Source organism: Hemiscyllium ocellatum, chromosome 28, assembly GCF_020745735.1.
Source record: "Hemiscyllium ocellatum isolate sHemOce1 chromosome 28, sHemOce1.pat.X.cur, whole genome shotgun sequence".
Classification (NCBI taxonomy): Eukaryota; Metazoa; Chordata; class Chondrichthyes; order Orectolobiformes; family Hemiscylliidae; genus Hemiscyllium; species Hemiscyllium ocellatum.
Window position 1 is genome coordinate 27,132,633 of NC_083428.1, and position 27,412 is coordinate 27,160,044.

General features: G+C 44.5%; 1 protein-coding gene across 1 annotated transcript in view; it reads left to right on the forward strand.

The window, feature by feature from the left end:
• Positions 1-27,412, forward strand: part of LOC132828835 (A disintegrin and metalloproteinase with thrombospondin motifs 6-like) — a 160,290-nt gene that overhangs the window by 57,561 nt on the left and 75,317 nt on the right. The gene's annotated exons all lie outside the window — the stretch shown is intronic.

Sequence of the window (27,412 nt, forward strand, 5' to 3'; positions counted from 1 at the left end):
CCTAGCCATCTCACTTACCGAGCACCCTAACCCTCTCACTGACCGAGCACCCTAACCTTCTCACTTACTGAGCACCCTAACCCTTTCATTTGCTGACATCCCTAACCCTCTCAACTGCTGAGCACAAAACCCTCCAGATGACCGAGCACCCAACACCCTCTCGCTGACCAAGCACCCTAACCCTCTCACTGACCGAGCACACTAACCTTCTCACTTTCTGAGCACCCTAACCATCTCACTTACCGAGCACCCTAACCCTGTCACTGAACGAGCATCCTAACCTCTCACTAACCGAGCACACTAACCTTATCACTTACTGAGCACCCAACACCCTCTCACTTAATGAACACCCTCACCTACTCACTTACTGAGCATCCTAACCCTCTCACTAACCGAGCACCCTAACCCTGTCACTGACCGAGCACCCTAACCCTCTCACTGACCGAGCACCCTCACCCTCTCACTTACTGAGCACACTAATCCTTTCACTGACCGAGCACCCTCACCCTCTCACTTACTGAGCATACTAATCCTTTCACTGACCGAGCGCCCTAACCCTCGCTCTGACCGAGCACCCTAACCTTCTCACTGACCGAGCACCCTAGCCCTCACACTGACCGAGCACCCTAACCCTCTCACTTACCGAGCACCCTAACCCTCGCACTGACTGAACATCCTAAAATTCTCACTTACTGAGCACCGTAACCCTCTCACTGACCGAGCACCCGAACCCTCTGACTTACTGAGCACCCTAACCCTTTCACTGACCAAGCAACTTAACGTTCTCACTGACCGAGCACCCTTACCCTCTCACTTACTGATCACCCAACACTCTCCCTGGCCGAGCACCCTATCCCTCTCACTTACCGAGCACCCTAACCTTCTCAATTTCTGAGCACCCTAACCCTGTCACTTACTGAGCACCCTAACCCTCTCACTTACTGTGCATCCAAACTCTCACTGGCTGAGCACCCTAACCCTCTCATTGAGCGAGCACCATAACCCTCTCACTGACCGAACATCCCATAGTTCTCACTGACTGAGCACCCTACCCCTCTCACTGATTGAACACCCTAACCCTCTCACTTGCTGAGCACCCTAAACCTCTCTCTGACCAAGCACCCTAACCTTTTCACTTACTGAGCACCCTAGCCCCCGCACTGATCGAGCATCCTAACCCTCGCACTGACTGAACGCCAGAACCATCGAACTGCCTGAGCTCCCTAATCCTCGCACTGACCGACCAGCCTAAACCTCGCTCTGACCGATCATCTGAACGTTCTCACTTACCGAGCACCCTAACCCTCTCACTTACTGAGCACCCAAACACTCTCACTCACCGAGCATCCAAACCCTTTCACCGACTAAGCACCCTAACCCTCTCACTTACCGATCACATAACCCTCTCCCTTACTGAGCACCCTAACACTCTCACTGATCAAGCACCCTAAACCCTCGCTCTGACCGAGCACCCGAAACCTCTCCCTGACTGAGCACCCTAACCCTCGCTCTGACCGAGCACCCGAAACCTCTCACTGACTGAGCACCCTAACCCTCGCTCTGACTGAGCACCCTAACACTCTCATTGACCGAGCACCCTAACCCTCTCACTGACCGAGCACCCTAACACTCTCACTGAACGAGCACCCTAACAGTCTGACTTACTGAGCACCCGAATCCTCTCACTGATCGACCACCCTAACCCTCTCACTTGACCGAGCACCCAAAGCCTCTCACTTGCTGATCACCTAACCGTCTCACTGACCAAGCATCCTAACCCTCTAACTTACTGAGCACCCCAACGCTCTCACTGACCGAGCACTCTAACCTTCTCACTTACCTAGCACCCTCACCCTCTCACTTACCGATCACTTAACCCTCTCACTGACCGAGCACCGTAACCCTCTCACTGACCAAGCATCCTAACCCTCTCCCTTATTGATCACCCTCACCCTCTCACTTACCGAGCACCCTAACCCTCTAACTTACTGAGCTCCCCAACCCTCTCAGTGACCAAGCACTCTAGCCCTCTCCCTTACTAAGCACCCTAACCCTCTCACTGATCGAGCACCCTAGCCCTCGCACTGACGGATCACCCTAACCCTATCACTCACTGAGCACGCTAACCTTCTCACTAACTGAGCACTCTAACCCACCCATTGACCGAGCACCCGAAACTTCTCACTTACCGAGGATCCTAACCCTCTCACTTACTGTGCACCCTAACCCTCTTTCCTACCGAGCACCCTAACCCTCTCACTTATTGAGCACACTAACACTCACACTGACCGACCACCCTAACCCTCGCCCTGACCGAGCATCCTAACCCTCTCCCTTACCGAGCACACTAACCCTCGCACTTAGGGGGCACCCTAACCCTCTCCCTTTCTGAGAATCCTAGCCTTCTCACTTCCCCAGCACCATAACCCTCTGACTTACTGATCACCCTAAACCTCTCACTTACTGAGCACCCTAACCCTCTCACTGACCAAGCACCCTAACCCTCACATTTACTGAGCACCCTAACCCTCTCACTTACCGACCGTCTCACTTACTGAGCACCCTAACCCTCTATTTGACCGAACACCCTAACCCTCTTACTTACCGAGCACCCTAACACTCTCAGTTACAGGGGACCCTAACCGTCTCACTTAAAGAGCACACTACCACTCACACTGACCGATCACCCTAACCCTCTCACGTACTAAGCAAACTAACTTTCTCACTTACCTAGCACCCAACCCCTCTCATTTACTGAGCACCCTTGTCCTCTTCTTGACCGAGCACCCTAACCCTCTCACTGACCGAGGACCCTAACCCTCTCACTTAACGAGCACCATAACCCTCTCACATACTGAGCACCCGAAGCCTCTTACTGACCGAGCACCCGAACCTTCACATTTACTGAGCACCCTAACTCTCTCACTTTTTAAGCATCCTAACCCTCTCACCGACTGAGCACCCTAACCCTCACATTTACTGAGCACCCAAACCCTCTCACTTACTGAGCACCCTAACCCTCACCCTGACCAAGCACCCTAAGCCTCTCACTTACCGAGCACACTAACCCTCTCACTTATCAAGCACACTAACACTCTCACTGACCAAGCACCCAAACCTTTATCACTTACCGAGCACCAGAGCCCACTCACTTACCGAGCACCCGAACCCTCTCACTTGCCAAGCACCTGAATCTTCTCACTTACCGAGCACCCTTACCCTCTCACTGACCGAGCACCCTAATCTTTATCACTTACCGAGCACCCGAACCCTCTCACTTACCGAGCACCCTAACCGTCTCACTGACCGAGCACCCTAACCCTCACATTTACCGAGCACCCCAACCCTCTCACTTACTGAGCACCCTAACCCTCACCCTGACCAAGCACCCTAAGCCTCTCACTTATCGAGCACACTAGCCCACGCACTGACCGAGTACCCTAACCCTATCACTCACTGAGCATGCTATCCTTCTCACTAACCGAGCACCCTAACCCACCCATTCACCGAACGTCCGAAACTTCTCACTTACCGAGCACCATAAAGCTCTCACTGACCGATCACCCTAACCCTCTCACTGACCGAGCACACTAACCCTCTCACTTATCAAGCACACTAACACTCTCACTGACCAAGCACCCAAACCTTTATCACTTACCGAGCACCAGAGCCCACTCACTTACCGAGCACCCGAACCCTCTCACTTACCAAGCACCTGAATCCTCTCACTTACCGAGCACCCTTACCCTCTCACTGACTGAGCACCCTAACCATCTCACTGGCCAAGCACTCTAACACTCACATTTACTGAGCACCCTAATCCTCGCACTGACCGATCCCTCTAACCCTCTCACTGACTAAGCACACTAACACTCTCACTGACCGAGCACACTAACCCTCACACTGACCGAGCACACTAACCCTCTCACTGACTGAACACACTAACCCTCTCACTTATCAAGCACACTGACACTCTCACTGACCGAGCGCCCTAACCCTCTCACTGACCGAGCACACTAACATTCTCACTTACCGAGCACCCTAACCCTCTCACTGACCGAGCACGCTAACCCTCTCACTGACCGAGCGCCCTAACCCTCTCACTGACCGAACACACTAACCCTCTCACTGACCGAGCACCCTAACCCTCTCACTGACCGAACACACTAACACTCTCACTGACCGAGCACCCTCACCCTCTCACTGACCGAACACACTAACACTCTCACTGACCGAACACACTAACACTCTCACTGACCGAGCACCCTAACCCTCTCACTGACTCAGCACCTTAAACCCCCTCACTAACCAAGCACCCTAACACTCTCACTTACTGAGCACACTAACACTCACACTGACCGACCACCCAAATCCTCGTCCTGACCGAGCACCCCAACATTCTCACTGAGCGAGCACCCTAACACTCTCACTGACCGCGCGCCCTAACCCTCTCACTGACCGAACACACTAACCCTCTCACTGACCGAGCACACTAACCCTCTCACTTACTAAGCACCCTAACCTTCTTACTTACTGAGCACCCTAACCCTCGCCCTGACCGAGCACCCTAACCCTATCACTCACTGAGCACGCTAACCTTCTCACTAACTGAGCACCCTAACCCTCTCACTTACTGAGCACGCTCACACTCACACTGACCGACCACCCTAACCCTCGCACTGACCGATCACCCTAACCCTCTCACTGACCGAGCACACTAACACTCTCACTGACTGATCACCCTAACCTTTGCCCTGACCGAGCACCCTAACATTTTCACTGACCGAGCACCTGAACCCTCTCACTTACTGAGCACTCTAACCCTCTCACAGACCGAGCACCCTAACCCTATCACTCACTGAGCACCCTAACTCTCTCACTGACCGAGCACCCTAACTCTCTCACTTAACGAGCACTCTAACCCGCTCACTTACTGTGCACCCTAACCCTCTCTCCTACCGAGCACCCTAACTCTCTCACTGACCGAGCACCCTAACCCTCTCACTGACCGAACACACTAACACTCACACTGACCGACCACCCTAACCCTCGCACTGACCGAGCACACTAACTCGCTTACTTACCGAGCACCCTAAGCCTCTCATTAAAGGGGACCCTAACCGTCTCACTTACAGAGCACACTAACACTCACACTGACCGATCACCCTAACCCTCTCACTTACTAAGCATCCAAACATTCTCACTTACCGAGCACCATAACCCTCTCACTGACCAAGCATCCTAACCCTCTCACTTACTGAGCACCCTAACACTTGCCCTGACCGAGCACCTAACCCTATCACTCACTGAGCACGCTAACCTTCTCACTAACTGAGAACCCTAACCCACCCATTGACCGTGCACCGGAAACTTCTCACTTACCGAGCACCCTAACTCTCTCACTTACTGTGCACCCTAACCCTCTCTCCTACCGAGCACCCTAACCCTCTCACTTACTGAGCACACTAACACTCTCACTGACTGATCACCCTAACCCTCTCACTGACCGAACACACTAACATTCTCACTGACCGAGCACCCGAACCCTCTCACTGACCGAGCACACTAACATTCTCACTCAACGAGCATCCTAACCCTCTCACTTCACGTGCACCATAACCCTCTGAATTACTAAGCACCCTAAATCTCTCACTCACTGAGCACCCTAACCCTCTCATAGACCGAGTATTCTAACTCTCTCACTTACCGAGCACCCTAACCCTCTCACAGACTGAGCATCCTAACTCTCTCACTTAACGAACACCCAACCCTCTCACTGATCGAGCACCCTAACGCTCGCCCTGACCGAGCACCCTAACATTCTCACTGACCGAGCACCCTAACCCTCTCACTGATCGAGCACCCTAACGCTCGCCCTGACCGAGCACCCTAACATTCTCACTGACCGAGCACCTTAACCCTCTCACTGACCGAGCACACTAACACTCTCACTGACCGAGCACCCTCACCTTCTCATTTACTGAGCACCCTAACCCTCAACTTGACAGGGCACCCTAACCCTCTCACTTACCGAGCACTCTAACTCTCGCACTGACCGAGCACCCTAACTCTCGCACTGACCGAGCACCCTAACCCTCGCACTGACCGAGCATCTGAAACTTCTCACTTACCGAGCACCCTAAACCTCTCACTTACTGTGCACCCTAACCCTCTCTCCTACGAGCACCCTAACCCTCTCTCCTACCGAGCACCCTAACCCTCTCACTTACTGAGCACAATAACACTCACACTGACCGACCACCCTAACCCTTGGCCTGACCAAGCATCCTAACCCTCGCACTGACCGAGCAACCTAACCCTCTCACTGACCGAGCACACTAACCCTCTCACTTATCAAGCACACTAACACTCTCACTGACCGAGCACCCTAACCTTTTCCACTTACCGAGCACCTGAGCCCTCTCACTTACCGAACACCCGAACCCTCTCACTGACTGAGCACCCTAACCCTCTCACTTACTGATCACCCTAACCCTGTCACTTAACGCGCACCTTAACACTCCCACTGACCGAGCACCCGAACCTTCTCATTTAGCGAGCACCCTACCCCTCTCACTTATTGAGAACCCTAACCCCCAATTTGATCAAACATCCTAACCCTCTCACTGACCAAACATCCTAACTCTCTCACTGACTGTGCACCCTAAATCCCCTCACTAACCAAACACCGAAACCTCTCACTTACTGTGCACCTTAACCTTCTCTCTTACCGAGCACCCTAACACTCTCACTTACTGAGCACACTCATACTCACACTGACCGATCACCCTAAACCTCGCCCTGACCAACCTCCCTAACATTCTCACTGCCTGAGCACATTAACATTCTCACTGACAGATCACCCTAACCTTTGCCCTGACCGAGCACCCAAACATTCTCACTGACCAAGCACCCTAATGCGCGCCCTCATCGAGCACACTAACCCTCTCACTTAGAGAGCTCCCTAATCGTCTCTCTTTCTGAGCACCCTAGCCTTCTCACTTACCTAGCACCCTAACTCTCTCATTTACTTAGCACCCTAACCCTGTCACTGACCGACGACCCTAATCCTCTCACTTACCGATCACCCTAACCCTCTCACTTACTGAGCACCCGAATCCTCTCACTTACTGAGCACCCTAACCTTCTCACTTACTGAGCACGCTAAACTTCTACTAATCGAGCACCCTAACCCACCCATTGATCTGGCACCCGAAACTTCTCACTTACTGAGCACTCTAACCCTCTCACGTACTGAGCACACTAACACTCACACTGACCGAGCACCCTAACCCTCTCACTGACCGAGCACACTAACCCTCTCACTGACCGAGCACACTGACCCTCTCACTTATCAAGCACCCTAACACTCTCACTGACCAAGCACCCAACCTTTATCACTTACCAAGCACCGTCACCCTCTCACTGACCGAGCACCCTAACCCTCTCACTTACTGAGCACCCTAACCTTCTCACTTACTGAGCACCCTAACCTTCTCACTGACCGAGCATCCTAACCTTCTCACTTACTGAGCACCCTAGCCCACTTATTAACCATGCGCCCTAACCCTCTCACTGATCGATCACACTAACCCTCTCACTGACCGAGCACACTAACCCTCCCACTTACTGAGCACTCTAACCCTCTCACTTACTGAGCACGCTAACCCTCACATTTACTGAGCACGCTAAACTTCTCACTAACCGAGCACCCTAACCCACCCATTGACCGGGCATCCGAAACTTCTCACTTACCAAGCACCCTAACCCTCTCACTTACTGTGCACCCTAACCCTCTCTCCTACCGAGCACCCTAACCCTCTCACTTACTGAGCACACTAACACTCACACTGACCGAGCACACTGACCCTCTCACTTATCAAGCACCCTAACACTCTCACTGACCGAGCACCCAACCTTTATCACTTACCAAGCACCCGAGCCCTCTCACTTACCGAACACCATCACCCTCTCATTGACCGAGCACCCTAACCCTCTCACTTACTGAGCACCCTAGCCCACTTACTAACCGTGCGCCCTAACCCTCTCACTGACCGATCCCCCTAACCCTCTCACTGGCCGAGCACACTAACACTCTCACTGACCGATCACCCTACCCTCTCATTGACGGAGCACACTAACCCTCTCACTTACCGATCACCCGAGCCCTCTCACTTACTAAGCACCCTAACACTCACATTTACTGAGCACCCTAATCCTCTCACTTACTGAGCATGCTAACACTCTCACTGACCGAGCACCCTAACCCTCACATATACTGAGTACCCTAACCCTCTCACTTACTGAGCACCCTAACACTCTCACTGACCGAGCACCCAAACCCTCTCACTTATTGAGCACTCTAACCCTCGCACTGACCGAGCACCCTAACCCTATCACTCACTGAGCACGCTAACCTTCTCACTAACCGAGCACCTTAACCCACCCATTGACCGAGCAGCCGAACCCTCTCATTTACCGAGCACCCTTACCCACTCACTGACCGAGCACCCTAACCCTCTCACTGACCGAGTACTCTAACCTTTATCACTTACCGAGTACCCGAACCCTCTCACTGACCGAGCACCCTACCCCTCTCACTTACTGAGCACCCTAACCCACTATTTGATCAAACACCCCAACACTCTCACTGACCGAGCATCCTAACCCCCTCAATGACTGAGCACCCTAAACCCCCTCACTAACCAAACACCCTCTCACTTACTGTGCACCCTAACCCTTTCTCTTACCGAGCACCCTAACACTCTCCCTGACTGAGCACTCTAACCCCCTCACTTACTGAGCACCCAAAACCTCTCACTGACCGACCACCCTCACCCTCTCACTGACCGAGCACCCTAACACTCTCACTGACTGATCACCCTAACCCTCTCACTGACCAATCACACTAACACTCTCACTTATCAAGCACCCTAACACTCTCACTGACGGAGCACCTTAACCCTCTCACTGACCGAGCATCCTAACGTTCTCAATGACCGAGCATCCTAACCCTCTTACTTACTGAGCACCCCAACCTTCTCACTCACTGAGCACCCTAACCCTCTTACTTACTGAGGACCCTAACCCTCTTACTTACTGATCACCCTAACCCTCTCACTTACTGAGCACCCTACCCCCTCACTGATCAGCACCCTAACCCTCTCATTGACCGAGCACCCTAACCGTCTCACTTACTGAGCATCCTAACCCTCTCACCGAGCGAGCACACTAACCTTATCACTGACCAAACACCCTAACCCTCTCACGTACCTGCACACAGCCGCCAGCCTACACTCTTACCAATTTTGCTCCCTTACTTCTCAGCTGCCACCTTACCACTTCATTACCTCAAACACCTTTCTTCAGTCACTATCAATTCGGCATTGACACCTTTGAACAGCTAACTTCTGGAAATGCCATAAAAGACATGGGTGTGTCTAGGCTGCCATGATGCTCCTGCACCGAGCGAATGTCTCTCTGACTTCCTCTAATGGACGCTCTCTGCTCAGGGTAGACATGGAAGTTTGGCCAGATAAACTGTTTGGCAGCTATGTGGATAATTTTAAAGAGGTCTGCAGTTGGTTTAATCTGATCCAATGATAATGAGACTTTATGAGCTGTTGATTATCATTCATAACCCGATTGCTTTAATAATTTGAATGAATGAGCCAAAACATAAATGTATAAATTTTTTAAGATCTTAATTCCAGTTACGATGAAATCATGTCAGCTCAGTGGTTAGCACTGCTACCTCTCAGCACCAGGGATCCAGGTTCAGTTGAACCCTCAGGTGACTGTGTGGAGTTTGCCCATTCTCCCCACTACTGCTTGGGTATCCTCCAGGTGTTTTGGTTTCCTCCCAGGGTATAAGGATGTGCAGGTAAGGTAGATTGGCCATGCTAAATTGCCCATATTCTCCAGGGATATGTAGCTTAGGTGGATTAGCCATGGGAATTGCAAGATCATGACATATAGTATGGAGGGATGAGTGTGAGTTGGTGCTCTTCGGAGAGTCAGTCTAGACTTGATGGGCAGAATGACCTGCTTCCACATTGTCAAGATTCTATGATAGTATTATCAACATCTCTATCGTACTTAGTTATGAAAGTTTTCAGTTTTAATTCTTGAAAAACTAGTGGTGACTTTTATGCGAGATTAGCTTTTATTTACATAATATGCAGTTTTTTCTAGAAGTCCTTATTTAGAGAACACATTCAAATTTATTTGGTCCCAGTAATAACTTGAACACATAAGACGTTGCCTTTTGTTTTTTTTTCCCCATCAATTGGTCAGTTGATGAAAACTACTATTCATCTTTATTTACAAACCTATGTCTCAGCATGCTGAGTCCCTTAGATTCAAGAGAAACTAAATAGAAAAGAGGAGTTTAAAATGTGGAGAACTATCAAGTCACTATCAGAATCAAGAATGTGCCATTCATGAGGTCTCCTATTTGTGGTGTATTATAGTTGAATGTTATGTAGTAAGTGGGGGCAGGCTTTACTGACCATTTATATATGGCAATGGTTTTGGCAGCTTTCCCTGTCAGGACATGATGACCTTTCATTTATTTATTATGGAAATATGGTTAGCCTATCCCTGAATCATCATTTGGATGTATTTTCCTTTGTTTGTCAGCTGTCTTATTTCAATGAAGTGAAAATCACAATGCATTCCCTCCCACACCCCAGTATACTAGACAGTCAGGACAACAAATCAGCTTCCAGTTAGGTTTGTATCTTATGGTTCCAGTGTCAATTAGCACATGCCAGCAAGAATGATCCTTGGATTTGGACCATTTAGGTCCTATTCTTTAATTTAATTCCCAACTGATGAAACTCCCTTTACAGGACCCCAATTTTATTTATTATGTGATTGATTCCAGCATGAGCCACAACTCTGGCTTATTCCCCTTCGCTCTTTAAAATCGTCTGCACATGCTTATTGATACTTATTATTTTGGCACAAGGGAGGCAGAACGTCATTCGTAATGGATTGCTACAGCTATTTGGCCTGTTCAGTACAAGGGCAGTTCAACGAAAGTGAGAATTGTACATCAAGCCAGCACTAGGGATGTGAAAGAAATATAAACAAAATGATGAATGCACAGCTCTTCTAAATACACAATATAAAACTGGGCAACTAAGAAACAAACAAGTTTTAAGAGGACCCGTTAATGAGCCCGAATCCACTGCCTGGCTGACGTAGGTAGTTTTTGCAAGTGAAGCTAATGTTGTTGGTCACTCCTGCTCACAGGCTTGAAAGTCAACATGGGACCAGATTTGTCTTCATTTAAATTCTAATGCAAGACGCATGTAAATTAGTTGCAGCAGTATATGTGCATACCAAAACCTTTTGATCCTGGGAATTACAATGTCAAAGTCTTTAGTGCTAAATTAATGGACAAACTGACTGGCCAACTTCGATGAGTCTTTTTCTCAGAATCACAGGAGTGTTACAACACAGAAAGGGGTAATTTGGCCCACTCCGTTTCTGTCAGCTCTCCCAAAACAACAATTCCCTTAGTGCCACTGCCCTGCACTTGCCCTATAACCCTACATGTTCTTCCTTTTCAGATAATAATTCAATGCTACACTACACTCTCAGGCAATGTATTTCATGAAAAGATTCCTCATGTCTTCATCACTTCTTTTGCTCATTATCTTATATCCATGGGTGCTCATTCTGAATCCTTCCACGAAAGGGAATATCTTTTTACCTCTGTGTCCCATTTAGACTCCTCATGATTTTGAAAATCTCTTTAAAATTTCCTCCCAACCTTCTCTTCTCCAGGGAAATCGGTGCTAAATTTTCCAATCTAACAATGTAACCAGTGTTATTCAACCCTGGAATCATAGAGTCAGAGAGTCACAGAGTCATACAGCATGGAAACAGAGCCTTCGTCCAACTTCCTCACACCAAACAGGCATCCCAGTCTGACCTCGTCCCATGTGTCAGCATTTGGCCCATGTACCTCTAAACCCTTCTTATTCATATACCCATCCAGATGCCTTTCAAATGTTATAATTGTACCCACCTCCACTACTTCCTCTGGCTCTTTCCATTCATGCACTACCCTCTGCCTTAGGAATTATTTTTCTGCACTCTGTCTAATACTTCCATAACTTTCCTAAAGTATGGCACCCAGCACTGAATGTGATACTTCAGTTAAGCCCAAGTCAGCTTTGTACAGTCTGCCTTCTACAATTTAACATAGCCTGCATGCTTTCAACTGCTCTGTCAACCTGCTCTGCCCCCTACAATAACTTACACCCAAGTTCCTCTTGTTCTATACCTCATTTAGAGTTAAATCCTTTGTTTTTTCTTGTCTTTTTGCATTCTTCCCACCAAAATGAATCACTTCACAATGCCCCACATTGCGTTTAATTGCCTTTTCCTTCCTATTCCACCTTCCCAAGTCCAAATGAAGTTTTACACAATTTTCCTGAAATGTCACAATGTTTCCAAGTTTTAAACCACCAGCAAATTTTAAAATTGCTCTTGTCTGCCAAGGTTTAGATCAGCACTGTATATCAGAGAAAGTAAGGGTCCTTAAATCAATCACTGAGGAACTCATCACAAACTCTCCACTGGTCCAGAAAATATCATTAATCATGACTAATCTGGTTTCTGTCAGTCGGCCAAATTTTATGCCAATATTGCTACTGTCCTTTTTTATTCCATGAGCTATGACTTTCCTGACCAGTCTGTAGTGTGGAACTGTACTATGTGCCTTTTGAAAGGTTATGTTCACCACATCAACAACATTACTCTCAACAATTCATCCTTTTACCTTTTTTTAAGATTGTGGCAAGCTAGTTCAATATAATTTGCTGAATTAATCCACATTTGCTCACAATGATTATTCATTTTGCCCTGAAGTATTGTTTTTAAAAGCTCCCCCACCACCAAAGTCAAATTGACTCAACTGTAATTGCTAGCTTTACCTTTACACCCGAGTTGAATAAGCTCGTAACGTTTTCAGTCCTCCATTCCTGTGGCACCACCTTTGAGTCTAAAGATGATTTAAACATTATGATCAGTCTCAACATGATTTTCACTCTACCTTCTTTCAGTATCATTAGGTGCAAACACCTGCCCCAGCACCTTATCAATTTTAAGAGGGGATACACTATCCAATATCTCCACCTTATCAAATGTAAACACTTCAAGTGTCTGAATTATGTCCTCTTTCACGAGGACTTTGGCTGCATTTTATTCCTTGGTTAAGTCAGAAGTAACGTTTTCAGTTAATACTTCAACTATGTAGCCTGACCTTATGTGTAAGTTTCTGTTTAACCTCTAATTAGTCCAACTCCTCATTTGCCACACTTTCACATGCATATAGAAGATTTTGTGATTGGGTTGTATATTAATAGCCAGTCTCTTTTCATACTTTCTCTTCTTGATTATCTTGAATTCTTTCATAGTTCTCCTCTAAGCCTTGTAGGTTCTTGGTTGTTTTATCCACTGGATATCTGTCATCAACGCAAACTTTCTTCTTAATCTTAATCTCTAACACTTTCGTCATCCAGGGAGCTCTGGATTTGTTTGCCTAAACTTTCATCTTCATGGAAATATATTTTGACTGCGCCTGAACAATCTCATCTTTAAAGGCAGCTCATTGTTCAGTTACAGCTTTGCCTGCCAACCTTTGATTCTGGGCCAGATAAATTGGAATCATTCTTGCACCATTGAAATTGGCTTTCCTCCAGTTAATTATTCTGACTCTGGTTTGCTCTTTGTCCTCTTCTATCGCCAGCCTAAACCTTATGATACAATGATCATGATCCCCTAAATGTTCTCCAACTCACACTTGATCGACTTGGCTCATCTCATTCCCAAGAACCAGGTCTAGCATTACATCTTCTCTTGTTGGACTGGGAACATACTGCTGTAGAGAGCTTGCTCAATTTCTTTTTCCAATAATTTAAAAGAGGAATTAAGATGTAAAGCAAATTAATTTCTTATTTGAATGATGCACTTTTCCTAAGTTTCCCTATGTAAGAATTCTGACTGGATTGTGTTTTCCAATGGGTGTCAGGACCATATGCATTTCTCGATTAGTCATTGATGCTGATTCTCGTTTAAGCATGCTGGGGTTGGCAAAGTAACAGGTCAGTTTAGTCCTGTCAATAGAAGTGTCCAAGGTCAGAGGCTTTCAGGTTGCAGGGGTATGGATGGCTGTCCCTCCCACAATCGCAGAAGGAAAGATGCATCCATCTTAAAACAGGCCTGCCCTACAGACCTGTTGCACTGTGAGTGGGCTAAAGCAATGGACAGTGGTACTTTAACCTGCAGATTGGAGACCATCTCCAAGCAACAGTCAGGCTTCAGCAGGTTACCCATGCATGTACTTGGATAAAAATGGTCGTGAATGGGAGTAGCTAGACAACTCAGTTGAATTGATTTTTAATGTGCCTTCACTGGGCATCCCCTTGGAAATATTGAACAAGAAGAAAGCTGCCACATCAGCCTGCAAACACGCTTCAGCCTCTATGATAAAATCCAGCCCACAGTAATCCTCAAACTTGAAGTAACTTGTGGCCTCTTGAAGGTAATCTGCATAAATGTAATTTTGCTTATTCGCTATCTGAAATTTACTAACTCAACATTCGAACTATAGTTGCTTGCTCTTTTTGGATTTGTTTGTACTCTGCTTTTACAAGCAGCCATCATTTTTTTAAGTTGCTCATTTAATGGATTATTAAAAGGCTACCAGCACTTTGAAAGAGTGTTCCCTCGTTAAAAGTTTAAGCTGAAGCATTTTATGCAGTTAAAATGTCCAAGACAGTTTATGTGGCTGAAATGGAAACATGATGACCAGTTTCGGTATTAACTAAGTTTAATGTATTTTGTTCCGTGATCTGAAATGGGCTTGAACAGGAGCCATAATTGCATTGGTGCCAGAAGCAAAATGTGTTTTGTATCTGATTGCACTGTCTTGTTGTGATTATTGTATCGACATTTAAAAGTCTCCTTTTTTTATATAACTAAAATATCAGGATTTTGAATGGGTCCAGCTGTCTTGAGAAGCATATTAAAACTGTGGAGACCAAAAGCGATCAGACAGCAAGGGACTGACCTTAAAGTACTGGTACAAGTCATGTCTTAAGGTTAAGATCTGACTCATCTCACCCAACGAGCCATGTCTTAGATGAACTGTTTCTCCTTGGCCAGTTCATATGCGATTGTGAAATGCATCCAAGTGATGATAGGAAAACTGTGTATAAATGGAAGTGGTGGGAGAATTGAAGGGATTGTTTCAAATGGAGAGATGGAAAAGATTTTTATAACAGGCAACTCAAACCATTCATAGTCTTTGTCAAGAATTGACAGGCAAACATAAAAAGAGAGGATGCCCCATTATGGAAGTTTGAGGCTTCACATGTCAAGTTCAATGTGATCAATGGGTGTTCTTGCAGTAAAAAGCAGCTCACTGGATTTGGCCGTATGTTAACACAGACAATTCCTGTAACCATGATCAGGCAGGTACAAGGCATGTCTGCAAATATGGTTTGGTGGCAAATTAGACAAGGATAATTAATTGGGCTTGGCTAGGTGATCTGTCTGGCACGTTTTATTTCACACAGTGGTTGATAAAGCCATTGTTGGGAGACTCTGATAAACCATTCAACATTTACCTGCCAGTCATCGCATCCTGCCTGGTAAATTTGAGCCTCTGCATGTGCTGTTCATCTGTCAAAGTAAAGTTTGGCCACCTACAGCATGTAAATGCCAATATGTAAATAACGGCAGATTAATCCGGACTAACTGCAATGTAACCAAATCCACCTGACATTCCTTCAGTGGCTGCCCTCTTCATTTCAGCTGATGAACCTATATCATTGATTCCCCAACTAATGAAAATAGATTTTCTTCAGGAACCCTATCAAAATTCACCTTAATTTCAAAAGGTTCCCTTGACTTTCTCTGCTCCTATGGGAATTGTCCCATCTTCTGTGATCAGCACAGTAAGACACCATGGGACTGGATTATTGGGTCCAACCAAAGCCTTGGACAAAAGTAAGTGGGAGTTTAAAATAAGCCCTGCTGGTCAGAATGCCAACTCCTGACTCCCTGTCTCCAGACCATTTCATTAAGGCTAATACTGACATTGGTCATCATGTTTCCATTAAGGACTAGCAAAGCTGAGTTGAAGCTGAGTCAAGGAAGGCATCTGGGAATTGTGTTCCAATATTCAGACAGTAGAGATCAATTTAGGTGTTGGAAGTAAGTGATCGGTGAGGCATAGAAGGCCGTCCCCTCCGTTGGGATGCAGGAACAGCCACAGGCTGCCCTCTAAAGGGTGTCAGTTAAATCTTGCGCTCTCCAACATTCCCCTCCTCTCCCCACCCTTCCTGATACGCAATCTACACAAAACTGGCAAGCAGTCAAAGAGAAGAAAGAACAATACAGCACAGGAACAGGCCCTTCAGCCCTCCAAGCCTATACTGACACATTCTGCTCTTCCATACTAAAACTATCTTCAATTACAGGCTCCATATCCCTCTATTCCCTTCCTGTTCATGTATTCATCCAGATGCTTCTTGAATCCTGCTATTGTGTTTGCTTCCACCACCTCCTCTGGCAGTGCATTCCAGGCACTCTCTGCCCTTTGTGTGAAAAACGTGCCTCACATATCTTTTAAATTCACTCCCACACCCACACCTTGTGACTGATCTTTCCACCCTGAGAAAAAGCCTCATACTTCCCACTCCATCCATGCCTATCACAATCTTTTAAGCTTCCAACAGGTTGTCCCTCCACTTCCTGCGTTCCAGTGAAAACAAACCCAGGCTTTCCAACCTTTCTTCATAGCTAAAATCCCCCATACCATACAACATCCTGGTAAATCTTTCCTGTACCTTCTCCAAAGCGTCCACATGCTTCTGGTAGTGTGATGACCAGAACTCTGCATAATATTCTATGTGTGGCCTAACTAAAGTTCTGTAAAGTTGCAGCATAATCTGCCTATCCTTATACTCAATGCCCCTTCCAATGAAGGCAAGCATGCCATAGGTCTTTCTTACTACCTGCACACCCAGATCCCTCTGCATATCAATACACCTAAGAGTTCTGCCATTCTATGTGTAATTTCCACCTGTACTTGACCTTCCGAAATGCATCACCTCAGATTCATTCAGATTAAACCCCATCTGCCATTTTTCTGCCCATGCCCCCAACTGGTCTATATCCTGCTGTATCCTCTGACAATCCTCCTCACTATCCACCACCCCACCAATCTTTGAACAGTCCAGAAACTTGCTAATTAGTCCAGCCACATTTTCCTCCAAATCATCTACGTAGACCACGAACAGCAGAGGACCCAGGACTGATCACTGTGGAACATACGTGGTCACAAACTTCCATTTGGAAAAGCCACCTTCTACTACTACCCTCTGTCTCCTATGACTAAACCAATTCTGTATCCATTTGCCAGCTCACCCCTGATGTCATGTGACTTCACCTTTTGTCCCAGTCTTCCATGAGGGACCTTGACAAAGGCTTTGCTGAAGTCCATGTAGACAACATCAACCAATTTACCCTCATCAATCATCTTCATCATCTATTCAAAAAACTCGATCAAGTTAGTGAGGCACAAGCTCTCCCACACAAAGCCATGCCGTCCATTGCTAATAAGTCCAATTGCCTCTAAATGCATAGACCCTGAGAATCTGAACCAATAATTTCCCTACCACTGATGTGAGACTCACAGAGTTATAGAGTTTTTCTAACAGTCTTTGTCAAGAAGTGACATGCAAAAATGAAAAGAGAGGAAGCTCTATATAGAAGTTTGAATGCATTGTGTTATCAAGCATCTATCTATTCTAATTCCAATTTCCAGCATTTGACTGTAGCCTTGTATGCTCATCCATATAGCACTTAAATGTCTTGAGTGTTCATGCCTCTACCACCTTTTTAGGCAGTGAGATCCAAATACCTGGATGTTGAATCGTTCTTTTTTTTAATCTTTAATGTAAAGTTTAGAGAGAGGTTGCCTGTTGCTTCAGTCAGGTTGGAGGGCCAATGATTGGCTCCCTCAACTTTGAGAGCCTGCCTAAAAGTGGTCAACCTTTCTCCAAACCATTAATTGGTCACCCTCTGGAAACTTACAATTAAACAAATGAGTTGCCACTTCAAGTTGTATTTGTCACCCTCAAATTGTGTCAATCACTACTTCCCAACCTGAGAGGGAAAATCAAGTCCCTTACTGCTGTCTTTTTAAAATCTATTTAGACGTTATCTGCTGTATTTACTTTATCCACAAACACAAGCCTGTCAGAAAGGAACTCCACATACATGTTAAGCTATAGCACCGAGGAAAACTGGTGATCAGCTTCAGAAAGAAGTCTGAGAATGCTTCATGAGTTCTGTATTGAGAAACAAGATCTAAATAAAAGTCTATGAAAGTCTTCTCCCTGTAGCTGAAGAATCCTAATAAAAATGAAGTTGACTAAATGGACCAGCTATGCACGTATCCAAATTTGCAAAAAAGGACCCAAAATCAGATATCACACTGAAAATTTTCCATTTCAGATAGAGCAACATGGGGCATTGATTTGTTGGAATCGTACAATGGGGTCGCTTTATTAGTGAGTTTGTTGTTCGGAATATTATTGGGCAAAGTAATGGGAAGTTTGCAGCAAAGCAAATATTAATATAAACAGTGAAAAAATGTTCCATTTCAGCATTGAAATACCTCAACTTGAGCACACAATTCATCTCCTTTCCACCCTGTTTATAAAAAAAACTGAGAAACCTCCCACGACTCAATGCATTAGACATGCATTGAAAGCTAACTAAAACTTGAAGAAACCAAATGGAAAATGTGAAAGAGCATGTTCAGTTCTTGGATTAACTTTTTTACGCCTTTTGCTGTCCACCATTCCAAACAACTTTTAAAAAAATATTCCAAGTTCATTTGTTTTACAGTATTGGCTTGTTGCAGAAAATAAATGCATCGCATATGTCCAAATGTTGATAATTTGTCAGTGCTATTCCCACTTGCTTGTTGCTGCCAGTTGCAGTAAAATTCTCATCTGATAATATCCAATCTCAGTAATATCTGTTAAAAAAAACTTAGCGCAACGTGTTTTGAATATATTATCTTTCTGCAATGAAATAATTGTTGAAGATGGAACAGTTTTTTATACTAGCAGATCTTCCACGGTTGCCTTGGGTGTTTTGGAAGCCTTATAAGAACCAGGGCCTTTTACTAGATTGTATAACCAAGGATTTGGACTTGTATGAATTGCATCAAGTCTGGAAGCACGAGGAAAGGAATGTGATGGTCTGATAGTACCAGGATGGAGTGGGAGATAAATGCTGAAAATGTGTTGCTGGTTAAAGCGCAGCAGGTCAGGCAGCATCCAAGGAACAGGAAATTCGATGTTTCGGGCCTTGGATGCTGCCTGACCTGCTGCGCTTTAACCAGCAACACATTTTCAGCTCTGATCTCCAGCATCTGCAGACCTCACTTTTTACTGGGAGATAAATGCCCAAGATTTTGATGAAACTGGCAGGTTTTGCAGAATCGAGGAATCGTGAGCATTCTTGCAAGGTTCTGAGTCTAACAACTGTAAGATGAAAATGAGCCCCAGCGAATGAGATCAAAATGCAACAGTTTTCTGTCCATATGTTGCATCCCCATACCTTTCTGCAAACCTCTTACACCGTGACCACTCTGCTTTCTCTATTATTAATCAGTATCTGCCTTTATGATTCACAAAATATTTAATCTTTTCCCTCCCCAACTTTGTAATGTATGTGTTGTGCATGTGTGCTGAGTGTCTATGTTGTGTGTGTATGTCGTGTATATACCTAGATTTTCCCAGAGACAAGAGCATCAAACAGCATTTTTTTCACCATAAAGGATACTTGCCAAACGTATCCCATATTCCTGTTCAAATGATCCTCTGATATATTAATTTGAATAAGTTCTGAATTTCTTCAGATGTTACGTCATTTGCAAATATCTAAATTAATGCCTTCCTCTAAAAATTTCTAAACTTGTAGGACAATACTCCCAGTGCACAACATACTTGTGACCTTATCCAAACAAATATGTTCCTATAGCTGGTGACTCTAGATCGAAGGTGGTGCAATCCCTAGCTAGCAACATGAAACTTTACCCAATAGTCTCATGGAGGACACTTTAGCAATGACCTCCTGGTCAGTATCCTGAACTATGTGAATATCCTGAATTAGACTGTCATTAGCCATTAAATCTCACTTTTCACAGGTTTTCAGTAGGTCAGGGAGGCAGCACACCAATTCCTAAAGTCCTTAGGATGACATTCTCTATTAATTGCTGACTACTCTCTTACTGTTGTTCACAAGCTGCACCCTTTGCAATGTGCTTCAGCAGCTTTCTTACAATATATATTAAATTTACTTGCCTATGATGGTTGGATTTCTTTCCTTAAGATACAGGCACCTTCCAATTTTTTTCCTACGGCCCATCAGTATCATCCTAAAGCTAAAAGGGGCATGAGACTTATTAGGAGGATAAAGTGAGGACTGCAGATGCTGGAGATCAGAGCTGAAAATGTGTTGCTGGAAATGCGCAGCAGGTCAGGCAGCATCAAAAGAGCAGGAGAATCGATGTTTTGGGCATGAGCCCTTCTTCAGAAGAAGGGTTCATGCCCGAAACGTCGATTCTCCTGCTCTTTGGATGCTGCCTGACCTGCTGCGCTTTTCCAGCAACAAATTTTCAGCTATGAGACTTATTAGTTCATACGTCTTCCATCTCCGTTAGTTCAAAATACAATCAGGTTAATGTATCTTATCAACTATACATTTTCTTCACTGGAATTAATCAGGTTGTTGGTTTGCTCGCTGAGCTGGTGGTTTTATTCTCAGATGTTTCATCGCCATGTTAGGTCACAATGCAATGAGCCTCCAGTGAAGCTGTGAACCCACCAGCTCAGTGAGCAAACTGACAACCTGATCCAACAACCTGAGCTACAAATCTTCTCCAAAACTGGAATTAATTTTAAGAACCCAAGATGTAACTTGGCGGTTGGTTTCAATAGTGAAAATAGATGCCATGTGTCCATTTTGGAAATATATCTTGTTTTTCAAAACTAACATGGCCCATTAGTTTCTCAAAAAGAGATTGAAATACTATAAATTGACTAATTCACAAAAGCTTTACCACCAGTAGTACCCCAAAATGCAATGCCTTATTCAAATGTTCTTTTGACAATGTTAGTAATGGCTTTAGTTAAGTCCAAATGTTTGGTCTGCCAATCCTTTCCCTATGTTATGTTATCCATTTCATACCTGGCAAAATATGTATTTTTAACGAATATATTCTTACAAATCTTAATGTTGAGTAATTTGGGTTTCACTTTACAATGCAAGTTTTATTTTCGCTGAGGAACTCAGATGCTTTCTCTCACCATTATTAAATGTTCAATTTTTAAAACATATTTTTACTTCTTCTGTACCATAGCTATTTCTCGTACTACCCATTCCCTAAAGAACTGAAACCTGAAAGCTATGATGTCTATTTCCCCCAGATACTTAGAGTTAATCTTCTAATTTCCCACCTCCAAGCATGTCTTCCTATGAAGAGGAAACATGACCCTATAGCAATGTAGTTCTGCTGGTCTGCAGCAATGTCAGAATTGCACTCAGTGAGGTGGGTGCTGCCAACGCACCAGACAGAGCAAGTGTGCAGCCACCTCAAAATGGAATTGCACTTGCCTTGGTTCCGTGCATCAACGTTATAAATTTAAAGACCTGAATCCAGTCTGACCATTTATTTGGAGGGAAGCCTGTCACAGTTCTGTTTTACCTGAAAATGTGTTGCTGGAAAAGCGCAGCAGGTCAGGCAGCATCCAAGGAACAGGAGATTCGACGTTTGGGGCATAAGCCTTTCCTGAAGAAGGGCTTATGCCCGAAACATCGAATCTCCTGTTCCTTGGATGCTGCCTGACCTGCTGCGCTTTTCCAGCAACACATTTTCAGCTCTGATCTCCAGCATCTGCAGACCTCACTTTCTCCTCAAACAGTTCTGTTTTAGAAAGGTTATGGCCTTTCTTGCTGCAATCCATCATTAGGGCCTCTGGCTCCTTGGCCTGCTAGTTGAAATTTGCTTCAATTGAGTCAGTGGCCCAAGCAGTTTCTGCTTCGCTCTCTATTCTAAACTTGCCTTTATTGATCAGTGCATTGAGTATAGGAGTATAGGAGTTGGGAAGTCATGTTGCAGCTATTCAGGATATTAGGCCACTTTTGGAATACTGTATTCAATTCTGATCTCCCTGCTATAAGAAAGATGTTGTGCGAAACTTGAAAGGGTGCAGAACAAATTAACAAGGATGTTGCTGGGGTTGGAGGGCTTGAGCTACAGGGAGAGACTGGGCTACTTTCCCCCGAGCATTGGAGGCTGAGAGGTGACCATATAAAGGTTTACAAAAGCATGAGGGGCATGGATAGGGTGTTTAGCCAAGATCTTTTTCCCAGGATGTGGAGTCCAAAACTGGAGGGCATAGGTTTAGGGTTACAGGGAAAGATTTAAAAGGGACCTAAGGGGCAACTTTTCCATGCAAGGGTGGTATGTGTATGGAATGAGCTGCCAGAGGAAATGGTGGAGGCCAATACAGTTACAATATTTGAAAAGCATCTGGATGGGTATATGATTAAGTGAAGTTTAAAGGGAAATTTGCCAAATGCTAACAAATTAGACTAGGTTAGTTTAGATATCTGATCGGCATAGATGAATTGGGCCCAAGGGTCTGTTCCATGCTGTACAGCTCAATGCCTCAATATTTTTTCCCTCCTTTCAAGAGTAGGAGTGAAATTGACCTCAGTAAATTATAAAAGATGCAAGAGGAAACTAAATAGGCAGATCATCAAAGGAGTTGAGATTTTGCGGGTGCTTACTTTAAATGATTCCAAGAGAAGTTTTGACCTCTGTTTCCTTTTAACAAATGCATTTATGCACATTTGTTTTGCCCCGTTCTGTCCTTTTGTATCTTCAGCAATACTTAAATTAAACTTAACTTTGCTTATTTGTTAACATGTTTCATCACTGCTAGTGATATAGATGTATATTTCTTCAGTTAAGAAATATTTTTATTTTTATTTCTAATATAATTGCTTGCTACATCTTTTTCATGGATTTCCATAAATTGCCCTACTCTTGTAATTTATTAAGAAGTTGTGGTAAAGATAGACTTCCTCTCTTTTGTAGGATTGGCATGGCCTTTAAATGTTGATCCAGGAATAAAAATAGACCCCAAATCTCAGCATATAGACATTTAAGAATGGCTCATCTCTCTTGCACCAAGCAGTGCTATTAAATCTCACTGAATTCCTACCTTAACACTTGCCCGAAAGTTAAGTATGCGCTTTCATTGCAGGCTAGTACAAAGAGTGCAACAAACTTGGTGTTAGAAAATTGTCTGAATGAGATGCTTAATAGGATTTACATTAAGACAGATTTAATGGCTGAACATTGATAACAAAATTCAGATTTATAAAGCACTTCACAAGATAGGATTAATTCTAGAGTTGTTAGGTAACTCGAGGATTTGTGGATGGAACCACTTGTATAAATAACTCATGGATTCTCTTGTTTAAGAAACAGATCTGAAAGAATCCCAGAAAATAAAATCAGTACCAGTAATAATTCTAGACTTATGGTCAAGAAAAATGTCATGGATTTTCAGGGGGAAAAGTGTCACAGTTTGGATTGCCCATTCCGAACTTGTGTGAACTTTTTCCCATTATAAATTTCAAGCTGACATTTATCATCGATTTTGGTCTCTGAAAGCCCATCTCTATCTGGTTCGAAAAGTGTGGTGCTGGCAAAGCACAGCTGGTCAGGCAGCATCCAAGGAGCAGGAGAATTGACGTTTCGAGCATAAGCTCCTCATCAGGAATGATGCTTTTGACCCAGGGGCTGAGAGATAAATGGGAGGGGGTTGGGCCTGGTGGTAAGGTAGCTGGGAATGTAATAGGTAGATGAAGGTGGGGGGGAAGGTGATAGGTCGGAGAGGAGGGTGGATCTCATAACTGCTATCCTATCCATTACACACCCTCCTCTCTGGCCTATCACCTTCCCCCCATCTTCATCTACCCATCACATTCCCAACTACCTTGCTCCCCCCTCATTTATTTCTCAGCCCGCATGGGCCACAAGGCTTATGCTCAAAATGTCGATTCTCCTGCTCCTTGGATGCTGCCTGACTGGTTGTGCCTTTACAGCACCACACTTTTCGACTCTGATGTCCAACATCTGCAGTCCTCATTTTCTCCTATCTCTGTGTGGTTGTACAGTCTGACCACTGGGTTCCCCCAGATCACTTGTTATCTTTCATCTCAGTAATTGCAGTTTCAATTGGGGGTTTAAACAAAATTAACTTCACTGTCATGACATGAACATGTCAGTACTTGTGGCTTTTAATCCTGACCTGACTGAGGAGTGTCAGTCATTTTTGTCCTGACATTGCAAATGTTGATGTTACAGTTCTTTATAAATTCAATCTAATTTCTTTGACTATGTCCCAGAAGAGTCCCCAGGAATCAAATATTCTGGCCAAGAATTCCCACTGGAAGCCAAGTGTTCTTGTTCAGAGCAATGGGATGTCTGTAATCCCAGATCACCAGTCATTAATATGACAAATTAGGACTAAATATCTATTCTTCACCCGTGAACCTGCTTCACAACGTGACTTATTGCAGCTGCACTTTTACAATAGCACTGTGGGACTGTCAACTCCAAATGCCCTACAGTGGTTTAAGGAAGCAGTTCACCACGAGCTTCTCAGGGATATTTAGTGATGGGCAAGAAATGCTAGTGGCACATTAAGTCTGCGGAAAAGAACATTTTGAAAATTCCTGTCTAAACTGTTATACATAGAGGCTTATTGAATGTTCTTTTTCTGCAAAACAGAACAGTATTTTATAACTGGGTAAAATGTCAATTATTCATCATCTCAAACCTAATGAGTGAAGAAGGAAACAGATATAATGTTCTACCCTGCTGTTTATTTTTGAATCCTTCTTTCCAGTACCTCTTTAAATTACACTTTGCTGCCAGTGTGTCTTTCTACGTCACACTCTGTGTCAGTTCTTGTAAGTCCTGCTCTCTTGTTTGTGTATTAGGAAGTCTGCTGAAAATTAGTGTGAATCATGTTAGTTTACTTCCACTGTTATTCCTGGGCTAGTTGGAGTGAATGAAAGGCATTCAATATGTGGATGAACAGTTTGAGAATACTCATCTAAAGTTTCATCTCTGAGTAGCAATAAATCCAAATGTAACCAGGATTGACTTCCTGCATTGAGCTGATTCACATAGCAGTTAAGCAATTGGCTCGGTCTATTTAATAATAATAAAAAAAGTGCTCATTTCTTTGCTAATCTTGACCGGTGAAATATTTTTCCAGCTTTCAAAGTACTTTGGAAATAGACATTTTCATGACCACAAAGGAAACATTACAATTCATCTGGCCAATCCCAGTGGCTGAGTAACTTCCAGGAGCCACCAGGAAACTGTGGGCCTCTTCTGCCCCAGGCTTCCTCCACGTTTGTCTACATTTGCCTCCAGACCTCTCCATTAGTGCTATAGAGTGTTTTGTTTGGTCACTGGGGTTGACCCAAGCAATTTAAAGTTCTGCACCTGTCCCAAGCTGATTCCAGGCTACATTCTGTCTAAGCCTTCCGTATAGCAAGGAAGACAACTTACCTCTCATCCCCCACAAGGAGAAAGGAGGACTGCAGATGCTGGAGATCAGAATCGAAAAGTATGGCGCTGGAAAAGCACAGCATGTCAGGCAGGAGTGTCAACATTTTGAGCATAAGCTCTTCATCAAGAATGTCCTGATGACAGCTTATATGCAAAATGTCAATTCCCCTGCTCCTTGGATTCTGCCTGACCTGCTGTGCTTTTCCAGCATCACATTTTTCAACTCTCATCCCCCATATTCTTCCATGCAAAAAACGCACCTTGCCTTAAGATTAATTCCATATCTTGGCAGAGTTGGCCATTTGGCTATAAGACTACAGTTCAATTCACAGTCCAGCTGAGGTAGGCATAGAATCTGTCTTCCCCCCAAATCCCAGAGAGTAGAAAGCAATAGCAAACTATTTTTGACAAAAACTGAAAATGATTCCAGGTGAAGCATCATAGACAAGCAGGAGGCTGGAAGAACACAGCAAGCCAGGCAGGATCAGGAGGTGGGGAAGTGGACTGAAGAAGGGTTACACCCAAAACATCAACGTCCCCACCTCCTGATGCTGCCTGACTTGCTGTGTTCTTCCAGCCTCCTGCCTGTCTAGTTTGGATTCCAGCATCTGCAGTTTTTTTGTGTGTATCCAGGTGAAGCGTCAGCAATGAGTCAAGGACCTGTCTTTGGGAAGAGCACGCCTCTCCAATTTTTCTCCAACTATCATGGTTGCTACAATCAAATCTGTTGTCTCAATTGATAGTTTTTCACTCTGCATAAATAGTTAATTCTACATCAAAACATGTTTTTTTTTGTTTTCCCTCCCACTTCTAGCTTTAGGCCTAGATTTCTTCATGGAATCTATGACTATGTTGTGACTTCCAGTGGGCCAGCAAGTTCACTATATTCTTATGAGTTTGTGCCATAATTTTGGGAAGTGAACAGGAATACTCCAGCAACAGCATCGGCAGTTACATATATCTTTATTGTAACATTACCACTGACCATTTCGCAAAGTCTTAAAAGGACTTTTATGCTGGTTCAAGATTCAATTGCCCCAGATCAGATCCCAAGTCAAAGTTGTAAGATTGTTTCGAAACAATCTGCAAATTGCACTCTTCTTAGCAAAAGGCATGAGCAAGTACCTTTCTCATGTTGAAACAATTTATGACATTAATTGCTGATTCAAACACACCAGTTGAAATATTAAGTGGTTTGGTATAGGTTTTATAAAGTAATTTCAGTTAATTTTTTGTTTGAAATTGAAATTAGTCAAAAAAGATGTAGTATGTATTAATATAGTTTGAAATGTGACAGTCCAAACTTATACCCTTTTAAAAAACTTCATGCACTCAAGCAAGTTGAAGAAAATTTAAGGAACTTCCTCTGCAGGGATCAATTCTGGCCAACTAACTGTTAATTTGCAAAGAGAAAGGATAAGGTATGAAATGTTCCAAATGGCTTTCAGTCTGGCATCCTGCTATGCAGAGATGGGTCCTGATACTCACACAGTTATCACTAGGACTTTTTCACAAGTATTTCAGCCAGGAAAGGTCTTCCATTAGCTTCTCCAGAAAATTGCTCTTTTCTACATTGAGTTCTCAAAGGATTCTCTCAGAAAGGTAGCAAAGGGTTGAGTGAGGTGGCTTCCCAGCAGGTTACATTCTTAGAATTAGATTTCGAATTAGAATTGTTTTTTTTGGCATTACTCAAGTACAATAGTACAGGAG